The sequence below is a fragment of the Acartia tonsa genome, chromosome 9, assembly GCF_053477335.1.
Source record: "Acartia tonsa isolate MP-2025a chromosome 9, ASM5347733v1, whole genome shotgun sequence".
NCBI classification, from domain to species: domain Eukaryota; kingdom Metazoa; phylum Arthropoda; class Copepoda; order Calanoida; family Acartiidae; genus Acartia; species Acartia tonsa.
This window is the reverse complement of record NC_137268.1, coordinates 47,291,250-47,306,275: the sequence shown is the minus strand read 5'-3', so window position 1 is coordinate 47,306,275 and position 15,026 is coordinate 47,291,250. Positions and strand designations below refer to the sequence as shown.

At 36.7% G+C, this 15,026-nt stretch overlaps 1 protein-coding gene across 1 annotated transcript in view; it reads left to right on the top strand.

Annotated features, from left to right (window-relative positions):
* The window catches only part of LOC145329099 (uncharacterized), a 264,242-nt gene that overhangs the window by 126,877 nt on the left and 122,339 nt on the right, over nucleotides 1–15,026 (top strand). The gene's annotated exons all lie outside the window — the stretch shown is intronic.

The window sequence follows — 15,026 nt, the reverse complement described above, 5'->3', positions numbered from 1 at the left end:
AAATGGATGTTCACGTTTATCCTTATTAAAAGCGAAGCTTTTCTATAATTAGAGTCGGTCCGTCCGTACGTCCGTCCGTCACAGTGAGTTAGCTCTTTTTGTTAATTTAAACAGGTTAGAATTGTCCTATCGATTCCAAACTTTGAATAATGATTCATGTAGTAGTTAGGTACAATATAGAAAGCGTAGCAACTCTATAATCAATACCAGAATGTCCGTACGTCCATTTGAAATATGTCGATTTTTAACTTTTTTGACAACAAATTTTTGTATGTTAAAATTATCCGATTTTCTGATTTTTTAAAAACTGATTCCTATTACAACAAGGTACAATGTTATTAGCAAAGCATCTCTATAAACAAGTCCCAAAAATGTAAGTATTTCCTTTAACAGTACCATCTATTTATGCAGTTTTGCAACAAATTTTCTTACAATATTGTTTGTACTGATGCATTAATATTCTGCTAATTCAGTTCTGACAATCTACAAGTGTTAATGTTCGTTTGTCCTTTCATTTCAGAGCTTCGCTTTTATGGATGTTGTCATCCTTGTTTTTAATTTAAAAGAAAGAAAAAAACTGTATATATTTCGACCTTGCAAGGTCCTATACGGGACTCTAGCTAACCCAAAATCAACCTAACCTAACATAAGTAAGGATTTTCTTCAAAAAAGGGTTGTTTGAAGTCCTTAATCGATATGAAGAACACCTTTAAAAAAAAAATATGCAATATGCAATACATTAATTGTAAAGACCGATCATTTTAGGGTAGCTAAGAAAAACAAAATTATGTTTCATTGGAGGAAGATTATTTTAAAATTTTCCTCTAAACAAAGTGTAGTAGACCATTAAAATACGTTTTAATGCAAAAAGATAAATAAGTTTTTATAATCATAGGTTTTGTGATGTTCAACATATTTATTGCTGATTTTATTTTGTTTAAAGCAAACGATTTTTATCTTTAAATACGACTCTTCCCCCTCACCCCCACCTTATTAAAATGTTATTTGCACTTAAAAGGGTTCAAAACTCTTCTGTTCGCCCCTTTATTCTATTATTTTAATCTGCATTGACATAGTAGGAAAACCATTTTTGAAGTGACGTAATGTAGAAAGGTCATATCGTTACCATTCATGCTAAGTTTGCTGGTGTTTAGACTGCTTGAATCATTGCTCCGCGTACTTTGCACAAAAGTATCCTAAATTTTTTGTGGCTAAAGACAAAAAAAGTAAGAAATTTCTAGGATAAACTAAAATGTAAAAATGACTCTGCAAGAAAAATAAACCGCCACACAAAAAGTGAAATTTATTTTTCTAAAACGAAGCATTTCTACGTTTATGATCGGTTTATGCGTCCCGTTAGTCCATCTGGCATTGGCAACTCTTATGTTACAATCGATATTTACAAAAAAGATTCCTGTTACTATTGTGAATAGCTTAGCCCAGCAGCATTTTAAAATGATGATTCAAAGGACGTTTTGGCACAATATTTTAGTTGTAGCATCTTTATAATTTGGTCTAAAAATGAAAGTGCTACCACTATATTTTCATTGTTTCAGTTTCTGATTTGTTGATCTTCGCTATCTTGGATGTTGTCATTGTTGTATTTTTTAAAAGCGAAGCTTTTCTATAATTAGGGTCGGTCCGTCCGTCCGTCCGAGATAGATAGCTTTTATTCGTTAATTTAGGCATGTTAGAATTGTCCTATCGATTTCAAACTTTGCATGATTATTCCTGTAGTAGTTAGGTACGATTTAGAAAGCGTAGCAACTCTATAATCATTAGCAGAATCAGAATATCTGTACGTTCATTTTAAACATGTAGATTTTTCTACTTTTTTAACAACAAAATTTCAAAATTATCCGTTTGATCTGGTTTTTGGTATATTGATTTCTGGGACAACAAAGAACAATATTATAAGCGAAGCAACTCTATAATCAAGTCCTATATGTAAGTATATCCATAAACATTATCCTGTATCAAGCAGTTTTCCAACAAATTTACTTACAATTTTGCTTCGACTCTTATACTTTATATTCTGATTATTCAGTTCAGACACTATACAAGTGTTAATGTCCGTTTGTCCTACCGTTTCAGTGCTTCGCTTTTATGGATGTTGTCATTGTTGTATTTTTTCAATTTAATTTCTTAACACGTGATTGTAAAAAGTCATCGTTGTATTATTTTTTAATTGTAAAAAGTAAATGAGCCATTGCAGGATAGAAAATCATCTTAACAAAAAGTTTCAAAATTATTTCTTTTTTAAATTTAGATAGAACAGACAAACTTTTAATCGTTTAGAGTTCAAAATACTTAATAGATACAGATATGTCATTCAATGATGTTTTTTACTCTCTCTCTCTCTCTCTCTCTCTCTCTCTCTCTCTCTCTCTCTCTCTCTCTCTCTCTCTCTCTCTCTCTCTCTCTCTCTCTCTCTCTCTCTCTCTCTCTCTCTCTTTTCGTTCTCTTATCGTTCTCCTTGTATATAAGGAAGTTCCCATAAAGGAGAATTCATCAGATTGAGTAGGACAGAAAAGGATTTGAATTCAGGGATCTAAAGGGATAAGACAAAGGCCGATTATTTGATGTACATTCCCAATGATGATACATAAAAATACCCCTTCTGTAATTCATAATTAATTGTTGAAATGTTTCGACGGTCAATTTAATAATTCAACCAATCAGAAATAGAAATCACTAAAAGTTCTCAAGGTTGTCAAGCCAGCGAATAAGAAAACCCTATTATTATAAAACTTTGGGGACTAGTGTAATAAACAACCCATTGTCCCCTTTCTCTATGATTGAAATTGCACCATCTTGCAATTTTAATTTTCATCTAAATCAGTCACTGAAGCAAATTGCAGTTTCTACTCTATTGATGAAGCGACTTTTTTAAATCTTGAAACATAAATCAGGGCTCGGCAGCCGTGCTTGAGCAATATATTTAAACTTAAGATATATACTGCTGAAAGCAAGAATTTCCAGTTCAGGAGCAGGGCTAGACATTTCGATAATTTTCAAAGCATAAATGGATTTTTGTAGCTGTATCTGAAGCTTATTAGTAGACTTAGAAAGCTGCGCGGATGAGGATGGCTGTGGCTATGGCTATGGATACGGCATTGGCTGCCGAGCCCGGACATGATTGTTTCGGAACGCAATGCCTAGCCGTTCTCGAAATCTTATCTCGAAGCCCTCCGAATGACCAACATAGTGAAGTTTACGAATGTGTATTTATTACCATGAAAACAGTAAGTCTAAAACAAAAATATAAGAATTAATTACATAAAATTAATGGTTATTATTTTTGTAACATCGAGGTTGCGTGATTTCAATTTAATAAAAAATATGAATTTTCTAAAAAACTTTAAATTGGCACGAAACATATTAAATCGCATCAGAAATTGATAATTTTAGAATAAAATAATCAATAATATAAAGGAAAATATTCGTATATCAAAACTTAGCAGTTAAATGGTCTATTTGTTGAAAAATTAATGATTTAAATTTCTTCATAAAATTGTACCATTCTACGCTTATTTTCAAGAATTAAAAATAAATTCTTACCACATATGATGTCAAACTAAGCAGGAAGGCTTATTTGAGATCTTCCACGGATTAGAGCGCATGTATATTCAAGCAATACATTATTTTCATTCACGTAGCTCCTCACATGGGAATCATCAAAGGAAAAGTGCGCGTCTCTTTTGTTTGTTTACAAGCCACACGCGGAGATAGTTAGGAATGCCGCATAACACACTCATTCTCTGGGGAATTCTGGTGTAAGGAAAAAAGGGATTAATGGGTTCGAACTTGCCGGGGAATACAAGAATTACATACCGACACACACCCGTCTATTCACTGGGAATCGAACACAATACCTCATCTTTGCAATATACGTGCAGACAGTGTCCACTAGATCACAATCTCATAACGCATAAATTACAAGAGTTTAAAATGTCATGGCCATAAGGCCTAAAATTAGTTATGGTAACTTACGAATACCACAATAACTCAAACCGCCTCAGCTACTACATAAGGACAGGAATAAGGAATGGGAAAAGCATTCAACATTCATGAATTGCACATTTACCACTCACACATCTCATTATATCATGGCCTCATAATCTCAATAAAATTATAATTACAGACCATGTAATTGCGAATACATGAATTAATATTCAATAGTACCTAAACTTTAATTAGGTACCTACATAATAAAATAAGTAAATGATTTTTATACTAAAAATCGCTTCGATAATTAAATAATCAACTCAAACTTTTTTCATCAAAAGAAAGAAAGATTAAATAATAACATTTCTTCTACTAAATCTTTTTGCTAGAAAAGAAAAGTAAAATCGCATAAAAACTTCTCAATAATTAGAATTTTTCTCCGACAGAAAAATAACTTGCTTACATCTAAACATTTCTCAGATAAGATAAGTAAGATCCTTAAATCTAAACATGTTTTAATAAAATAGATACTTAAATCTAAATAAAATATGACTGTAAAAAAAATCATCAAACTTCGGAAAATTAAAATCTCATAAATTTAAATCTTCGTGAATCAAAATCGCGTAAAATTAAGATTGCAATTGAAATATGCAAATTAAATTTACCAAAATAAAACAAAAGCTCAATATAAGAAAAGAACTTCTCTAAAATGCTGAATCTGCAATTTCTCTCTGTTTTAAGAAGAAAGCAACATATACATATTCATACAGTCATAATTAAAGGCAATTTGGGCCTCAGTTAGAATGAATCCTTCAAGATACAAACTAACATATCCATCAAATATTAATAAATGCCATGTTCCAGCTATCCTGTTGGACGTTATGACTTTCCATCACAACTTTTGATACTGCATAATTTCTAACAGGATTTCTGGACAGGGCTGCATCAACTGAAACAAACATAATTAGTGATGTTTAATTCAAATCAAAAATAAAAAGAATCATGAAATAATTCAAAGAAACTTTTAAATCATCAGACAAAGCAATCAAATAAATATTTTATGCTTTAGTTTTGCCGTTTTGCGTCATGCCTGGCCGAGGAAACAGAGCTTAGGTACGGCGTAAAGCGGTCTTATTAAGCTTAATTCTACGATACTCAAAGAATCTACTTAATTCAACGCGAAAAAAATCTGCATTTTTTCTTTAGGTACATCGGTTAAGAGGTTAAATAGTAATAATTTTAATATGCATGTAATATTAAATTATTTATGTGATTGTAATAAATCTTAAAGAAATATTTAAATGATGTAAAAATCTCATTTTGTTAATTTCTTATCATATCAAATTTCAAAAAATGTTTATATCTGCGTAGGTACCTAGGAAATTTTCCGCGAAAAAAATCCCTGGTCCCGGAAAGACTTAAATCATTGAAAGAACTTGCGTAAACGTATAAAAAACTTAAGTTTGCATTTCAAATGAAAAAAATCTTGCGTCGATTTGAAAGTTTAAACGAAATTGTATCAAAAATTGCGTTTTTTGTCTTTCGAAAAAAATCTGATAAATCTACCGTAAAAAATAAAATTCAAAGTTAAACAAGAACGATACTTATACTAAACTTTGGGTAGATTGATCTTGAGCAGACGTCTTGCGGAAGTCTCGTTACTCGTGGCGGCTGCATCATCTGACAATTTATATTTGGCAACCACGGTCCTTCCACCTGGGCGCACTTCTTCAACTCGTCCCAGTCTAAACTTCTTCATCAAACTAGTGCTGTCATCAACAAGCACCACATCTCCTGGCTCGAGCAGCACCTCGTTGCGGCGCCACTTGATGGACTTCATCAGCTCGGGCATGAGCTGCTCCTTGTACACCTGATGGAACTGACGGGTCAACTCCTCCAAGTTCTCCAACCTCCTGGTAATGGGCTCTTTGCAACCGGTTTCAAACGTACAGATTGCATCATTTGTCCTGCCACCTAACAGATCAGCAGGTGAAATTATCCTCCAGGTATTGACGTCTTCTCCTGCAGTGGCATACGTCAATGGTTTTGAATTCAACACTCTGGCTGTCTCAGCACACAACACCAGTAAATCATTGAAGGTTACAGTAGCACCGGCCAACTTCTTGTTCAACACCCGCTTGACCAGCCCAACCTGCCTCTCCACAGTGCCAACGAACGAATGTGCTGCGGTGGGCACAAGATGCCATTCAAAATGCATCCTGGTATCCTTCAAAAGTTCATCTAGAATGCGTTTGGTACCAGCCATATTGGTACCACAATCTGTAGTAACTCTTCTAGGCATGTTATAAAACGCCTGAAGTTTCCTCAAGCCGACCAGCACGGCTTCAGTAGAATAATCTGTCAAAACATCAATGAATACAGCCTGTGTAAATCTACAAGCTACAATCAACAACCAGACTTTGTACTTAGTCTTGGTATTCCTGGTGCCAACGCCAGGTTTCACAACTTCTATGGGCCCCGCAAGGTCCATGTGCACCTCTTGGAAGGGCACTGACGGCTCCACACGGTCTGGCAGGATATTAGCCATTGCGGGACTCGAACGCTTGGCATATTCAATGGAACATGCAGCACAATTCTTGACCACCTTCATAGCCTCCATGCGGCCATGTGTGATCCAAGCATACCTTCGGCTTTGCGCCAATGTTTTACGATGGCCTCCATGTCCCAGCTCATCATGAGACTGTTGGAGGATGAGCTTCGCCAGCCTGTTGTGGCGGCTAAGCAAGACAACACCTGGGCTGTCCTTCATAACTTTCCTTGGGCCTCCAGCAGCGGCCTCAAGAGCTTCATCACCTCTGGCGGCCATTTTGAGTATTGTAAATGACCGAAGAGGAAAACATCCATCATGACCCACTATGGGCCAACAAACCTGGACTTTGTGATGATAGGGTTGAAGAGAATCGAATTTCCCCTCGGCGTCCATGGTCATCTCCTTCTCTTGGTTGAAGGATGTCAAAAACAGGTCACAAACAGACTCCAAGTAAGTGTTTGTGAAAGTATAGTTCTCATAATACCTAGAACTATCATTGTTGCTACCACCATCCTCATTTGTTGCAACACCACGTTTCTTGACAAGCAACAGTTTAAAACAGTTGGCAGCTTTAAGAACTGCAGCTACAGTCCTTCTTGCCTGCCTGTAGGTCCTTCTTGCCAGCGACCTCCAGAAATCATTGTCCACTGCTTGTGTGAACATTACCTTGAGCTTCGCCATCTTTGGATTTAGCTCACTCTCAGGGATAGATGCGTTAACCTCACCCGCTCTAACGGGCCACTGGTCCTGTTCCAGGCGCAACCAGCTTGGACCTTCCTGGTATGTAGATCCAGGTTGTACATCCTCAATTGTACACAAACCTCGCATAGCTAAATCGGCGATGTTGTGTTGGGTTGGAACCCATCTCCAATCTTCAGGGCTCGTCAACTGTTGTATTTCAGAAACACGATGACTGTTGAAAACATTTAGCATAACACTGTCACTGGATAACTGCGCCAGGGCACAGCTGCTATCACTAAAAAATACTTTGCCAGAAATGCTGAAAGGTAGAGCTCTGACAACTGTATCCACAAGCCTTGCCAAGATCAGACAACTAAGCATTTCTAACCTTGGTATAGACTCTATCTTAACTGGTGCGACACGTGACTTGGCGCAACACAAAACTACATCAAATCCTCCAGAAACTGGCCATCTCAGGTAGGTGATGGCTGCATAGGCTGAGCTTGATGCATCACAGAAACCAACAACCATTGGAAGCCCCAATGGCTTATCAGGAACCATCGAACGTCTGAACGACACATTTCCAAGTGCCGCCCGGTCCTGGAGGCTGCTCACGAACTCTGACCTCAACTCTCCAGGTATGGAATCATCCCAGTCGCAGCCATGTATGCAAACTGAGCGCAGACATAGCTTTGATTTAAGCAGCAATGGTGCTGCAAGACCCATTGGGTCATATAACTGTTGCACGATTCTCCAAACTTCTCGTTTAGTTACCGTCTCAGGTAGACTTCTCCAGAGATCCTCCAAATCCAGGTCTTCTAGTAACTTTCTACCCTTTATCTTCGCGCCGTGGTTGGCTCTGACAGGTAGGAACAATATATCCTGTTTTGGGACCCAAACAATGCCCAAAACTTTCACACTGTCAACATCATCTCCAGAATAAATAACAGATTTAAATCTGAAATTTCCAGGTTCAATCATCTGCTCCAGCTCTCGAACCAGCTGGACAGCTTCAGGTTTACTGTTATGACCGCTTAAACAGTCATCCACGTAAGTACAAGTCTCCAATTTGACCGAAGGAGGATCTTGATACAAAACAAATTCAGATCTGAGTGGCTGCTGAACATCTCTCCACACATCTTGCTGGGCTACAACATCAGAACCTCTAATCTTCTCAGATCCATAAACATCTTGAACATCCTGCAGGGATCTTCCACCAAAAATACGACCAGTGAGTCTGAGGGCGGTCACGGCCATATCGCCGGCCAAGGCTTCACCAAAATTGACGGTTCTGGTGAGATAAACCTCCGGCTCTCCATCAACTGTATCAGCAAAAAATACACGTTTCAGCTGAGAATCTTCATAGGTAGCTAACAAACTATTATAAAACTTCTGAATGTCAGCCACGAATGCACACTTGTAACTTCTGAACCGAATAAGATTGTGCATCAGGGAATATAATGGAACTGGCCCGTCCATCATAATACTGTTGAGACTTAGCCCCTTGCAGCAGAGGCTAGAATTGGCGCATATCCTCAACGGCGTGGAAATACTTTCTTTATATGCGCAGACTAGGCTCGAATAATACACAGGCCCAGTATAAGACAGATCTTCGGGCAACGCTCTTGTATACACGCCACGAGAAACAGCTTCTTGGAACACTTGGCAGAAAGTGTCATATTCGCCCTTTTTGACCATTCTTTGCCGGTCACGTAGGCAAATCTTGTACGCCTGCTCTGAGTTATCAAACAACACACTTGGCGGCGTCTTATAAGGATATGAAGCCGTCCAGATACGGCTCTCAAGATCCAACGTCAAACCTTCTTCAATCAGCTGCCGCTTACGCACGTCCAAGGCGGACTGCCCGGCGGCAATGGCGGCGCAATGACGGCAGTTCTTACAGCCGCTGCACATTGATGGCGGCTGTATCCCCAAACTTTCTGTAGATATGAACTCCATCTTGCTGACCTCCAACTTAGTAGCTTTACAAGCGACAGGATTAGCAACAGTCCTGCCGTCCGCAGACACAACTAGATAGCCTGTACCAAATAAGCTTCTGTACAGTCTAGAATCACCAACCATTTTATCTGCACACGGGAACATAGCTGGTGTTAGATGGCCGATAAGAACGTCAATCTTACCGTCAACCTTAGAGAAATTATCAGGCTTCATATCGAAAATTTCGGCGGCGGCTGCAGGATCAATAGAACGCAACCCTTCTTCAGTACCAATGCTGGGCACTACCGCCGCCTCCAGAATATGGCAATTCCGGTTGCGGTCAACCAAGCAGATTTTAACTGTAGGACATGCTTGGCTCTTTCCATCTGCCAAAGAAATAGTAGCTGTGCGACCAGTTGATGGCAACTCTAACTTCTTGGCGATACTTCTAGAAATCAATGTGAGATTTGCTCCAGAATCCCACATAGCATTGACGGTGACTTGACGTTTGTCAGCCGCCACTGCTGGGAGCTGCTGCAACATCAGCATATAATTGTTCTTGCTGAACAACTGTGATTCATAAACTGCCGCAACTTGTCCACCAGCAACAGACTCATGAATTAAACTATTATGAGGCTGGTTGCAGCTGTCTATGGTACAGCTGCCAAGTCTATCGGCCTTAGGGCAATCAGCAACCCTGTGCCCTTTTTGCAAGCACAACAAACAGGCACCAATCTTCTTGATAAAGTTTTTACGTTCAGGAACAGACAAATCCCTAAACTTGGAACACTTAAACAACAAGTGTTCAGAACTGCAACCTTCCGACGGGCAAGGCTGTTTCTTCTTGGTCTTAGCTGGAGACCCAGGTTTACCTACGGCTGTAGCAGCTGCCGCAGGGTTACCTTTCTTCTTAGAGGTGGTGTCCATATCAGTTGAACACCTCATTAAAATGGCGCCCCTTTGTTCTTCAATTATCTGCAACAACTTTGGCACGTTTGGGACATCCATTGAGCCCAACGCCAGATTAAGCTTATCTTGAAAATCTCGGGGCAACTTCTTGGATAACATCTCCAGAAGGATCACAGTCAACCACTGGCTAGTGGTAACCTCATCATCTTCATCATCTTTAGTCAGCTGCTCCAGCTGGCTAACTGCACCACCAAACTCTGCTAACACAGTCACAATCTGGTTGGAGTCCGACGGTTTAGACTTCTTCTCCCATTGGTTGAAAAGGCAGAGCATTTGACGTGTCTTAGACTTGAAACGCGCGTCAAGGTAAGCCCACTGAGATTCATGCGATTGAATCTGAATTAACTGGAGTCTCAGCTCTTTATTTTTACAGACCTTCTCACTGCTCAACAATAACTGTAAATATGACGGGTCCTGTCCTACAGTAAGCTTTTTAAAATTGTCTTTGAAACTTACGTAAGCTGCTTCCTGGCCGTCAAAGGATGGAAGAAGACGTTCGTCGACACGATTCATATATCCTGGCGTGAACATAGAACCGGTGCCGAACTGTGGTGTGCCAAACGGTGACACAAATGGCGATGCTGTCGAGGCACCCGCCGTCGTTGTGGGTGGCTTCACAGGTTCAAGCTTAACCTCAGCCAATCGTTTCATCAAAGCAGACAAAGTGTTTATAATTGGTTCTGGCAAGGGAAAATATGACCCTTTAATAACTTTCACAATCTTCAAACATCGATCATATAGTTCAGCCTTATGGTCAGGCAAGTTATCACCAACTAAATCAACAACACTTTGAATGTCACTAAACTCATCAAGCTCTTGGATTCTCAAACCAAGCTTGCTAAAACCGACCATGATGCTATCGAATGTCTCGAACTTGTCATGGACAAGGATTGACTCCTTAGTGAAATGTCTAACGTCAAGTTCTGAAGAATCACTGACCAACTTCATCACTCTACTTAGTTCACTGGTTAGGGCCTCAACGGCTGGGCGCAGCCGCTTTCCCAATTGTTCACCTTTATTCTTTTTAGGACCCATGATTGTCACTAAAGTTAACTGTACTGATTATGACTATAATAATGTGTGGTAAGGTATCACAACCAACACATTCACAAAACTTCACAGATTCTTCTTAGCTGCATCTGTTCTGTCTTGTTTTCATTGTTTCGGAACGCAATGCCTAGCCGTTCTCGAAATCTTATCTCGAAGCCCTCCGAATGACCAACATAGTGAAGTTTACGAATGTGTATTTATTACCATGAAAACAGTAAGTCTAAAACAAAAATATAAGAATTAATTACATAAAATTAATGGTTATTATTTTTGTAACATCGAGGTTGCGTGATTTCAATTTAATAAAAAATATGAATTTTCTAAAAAACTTTAAATTGGCACGAAACATATTAAATCGCATCAGAAATTGATAATTTTAGAATAAAATAATCAATAATATAAAGGAAAATATTCGTATATCAAAACTTAGCAGTTAAATGGTCTATTTGTTGAAAAATTAATGATTTAAATTTCTTCATAAAATTGTACCATTCTACGCTTATTTTCAAGAATTAAAAATAAATTCTTACCACATATGATGTCAAACTAAGCAGGAAGGCTTATTTGAGATCTTCCACGGATTAGAGCGCATGTATATTCAAGCAATACATTATTTTCATTCACGTAGCTCCTCACATGGGAATCATCAAAGGAAAAGTGCGCGTCTCTTTTGTTTGTTTACAAGCCACGCGCGGAGATAGTTAGGAATGCCGCATAACACACTCATTCTCTGGGGAATTCTGGTGTAAGGAAAAAAGGGATTAATGGGTTCGAACTTGCCGGGGAATACAAGAATTACATACCGACACAATGATAAATTAGTGATTTTCATCAGAATTGTGTTCAGTTTTCATTGGAAGCTTAGTCTTTGTCAGTTTCTGTTTTTATCTTTACATTTCAGGAGTATTGTTTATAAAATATTTATATATGATTAAATTCTTAAATGAAATAACTGCCACCCTATAAAAAACATTTAAATATTCAACATCGATCATAAAAGTATGAATTAACACTTAATTTCTTTATTATTTTCACACAATTAATTTTAAATATTTTGTTGCTGTTTTTAATGTGAGGCTTTTCTATATTTACTGTTTATCCGTCTGTCCGTCTGCATTGTTTAACTGAGAGATTCAATTATCGCTTAGACAAAAAGGAAAACATCTTTATAGCTAATGATGTAAATGTATTTTATGTTGCCAACAGTGGCCTGCGGTTGAGGGGTGTAGGAGGGTGTCAACACCCCCCGAAAATAAAATTTTAGAAAGGATTGCCTTCCCCTTTTTTCATCCCAAAAAAGAAACCCCTAATGAATTGCTGTGCATGCCATTTATTGAAAGCCAGTCTATTTGGTTAAGTTGTTATCATTCATTTGTTCAGATTTGATTTTGTGAATGCTATTAACCTTGTTTTCTAATTGGTTTATGGCAAAATTATGATAAGAAAAAGGGTTATAAAGATACAGTAATATTTTAATACTGTTCATTTGATACCAAAAAAAGTAGTAAGGTTTTTTGTCTGGAGCGAAGGATCCCAAACTACTGGACGGACATTGTTCTTCTTTACAATATAGCTTCTTTTATGTTCCTTTTGGTGGAGGGTATCTCCCCCCTCCCATAAAATGTTACTTTTTCTTTTAGCCACTAGTTTGAAACAAATGATACTTAGTTTAATTGCTCTAAATGGTAACTTTTATTTTATTGATGCTTCTGATATTTTAAATACCTTAATTTTAAACCTTTATTATTATTAAAAGTTCTAAATTAATAGGATAATTTGATCAAGATTAGATGTTTGACCTTAAAAAGGCGCATTTTTATCTGATAAGTTGCGCGATTTTTTTCATCAAACCATTGAAGCTTAAATAAATGAAATTATAGCTTAAAAATAATTATAGATTTCTCTTACCCCTTATGGAGGCTTAACCACTAATTTTAATCTATGGAAGTGGTAATTTTGTTTGTCATCATTGGGGATGTTCATCAATTTGTCGGCCATTGTTTTGTCTTTTTATATTCCTTTTTCTATTTTCAAATATGAAAAAAAGATTTAACTGTTATTCATTAAACGTACCTCATCCATGGCTCATAATTAACCTACTGATTGTCTATAAAGGCATGTTATATTGATTTGGTCAATTGACTTTTATGTATATGTAACGGAGGTAAACTGGACAAATTTACAGTACATATTAAAATCTTAATTGAATTGATATAGAATATACGTGGATATTTGAACAGGGGAAACAAATTTCGCCAATTTAGGTTGCTAACATGGAATTCTTTTATGGGTTCGTTCGTTTCTCCAGTAGAAGAAGAGGTTATTCTGGAAAGTAGGTGGATTGGGGGTATCGTTACTTTAGCCTACTTTCAAGTAATAATATATTAATTCGTAATTTTATAAATTAAATCCATTATTTTTTGTAATAAATGATTAAAAAAAGGTAATAGAAGTAAAATAATGCAAATTAATAAAAAGATAAAAATCTTAAATATGAATAAAATGAAATTCTATTTAAACTAAAGTTAAATAATGATTTTTTTATTTTTATTGGGAAGGAAATAGAATGGTGCTTGAAAAAAGTTGCATTTAAAAAAGGTCTTTACTTTTAACAAGAACAATTACTTTCAAAGTAGTAAAGCTGCTGATTATAGGTAAAGGAGTATTTATTTCATAAAACTAAAAGGGGGATCGTATTAACTATATTGTACATTTGTCATCGAAAAGCAACGTCAAATTAAATAAGAAATGCAGTGAAGCTTCTTATAAGTTTATTATTATTAGGAAAAGTATCTCCACCCTTAAAAGAATAATCGCGACTGAAAAAAATACCCTCCGATTTTTCTTATTGATTTAGAGGCCTCTGGGAGAGTAGCAACTAGAAATATATCTTTTATGTGGCGATTTTACTATCCAAAAAAAATATTTTTTTTGTAGCACACCTTTTGAAAGGCTAGGCAGAATAGATCTTGGTATTTGATAAGCCCATCTCAAAAGCAATTGTCTTTCTTTTTATTTACAATCAAAGATCCTCTATAGGTCACCTTTACACTCAATGAGTGAATTGCAACAAAATATTTAGGTTTCCGATGATGATTTTTGACACCACTTGTAATAAACTTTTAGTGTTTTATAAAGCTTAAAATTAGAAATTAAATTGAAAATTTCTAGGGGTGATTTCTCTTGGGAGGATGGTGGTGACTTCCCCAAAATAGTTATCAAACTTGCATTGGTTAGCGGAATCCTTTAGCACACATACATAGATCCTGTTAATTTATCATATAAATTGAACTTTCAAAGTCTACAATAATTTTCTCCGGTGTAAATAATCAAATCATCCTTGTCATTTTTTATCTTTTCATAACTCTTTTATATCAGAGTTAAAATTAAAAATCCACCGGACTTAGTTAGTTATACTTAGTGATAGAAACAACAAAGAGTTAATTTTCTTTTTTTAGAGAAAGCAAACATAGGTGAACGAAAGGAAATATTTTGACTATTTATGTGGTCTGGCTGTTTGTACCAAGTGACCTTGCTAACCTATATGATCTTCCTTTACAGTGTAGCTTGTCATAGGTCTTTGGAAGGTTTATAACTCTCATGGGGGAGGGTGTCAGCACCCTACTTAGAGAAAACGCCCTCGATGACCCAAACCCTAATTTTTTTATGGTAATGAGGAAGGGGGAAGAAATGGTAAAATTAAAGATTCAAATGAAAAAAGGATACGTACAGAAGAACAGACAAAGCCATTTATAGAGTAGGCTTGCTGCTAAAAAAATTATGAATAAATTATTCTAATAATTTGTAGGAATAGATGTAGGATATAATAATACATGGATATATTTACAGGGGGAATTGTAGCTTGCTAATATGTTACTCATTTATTGTT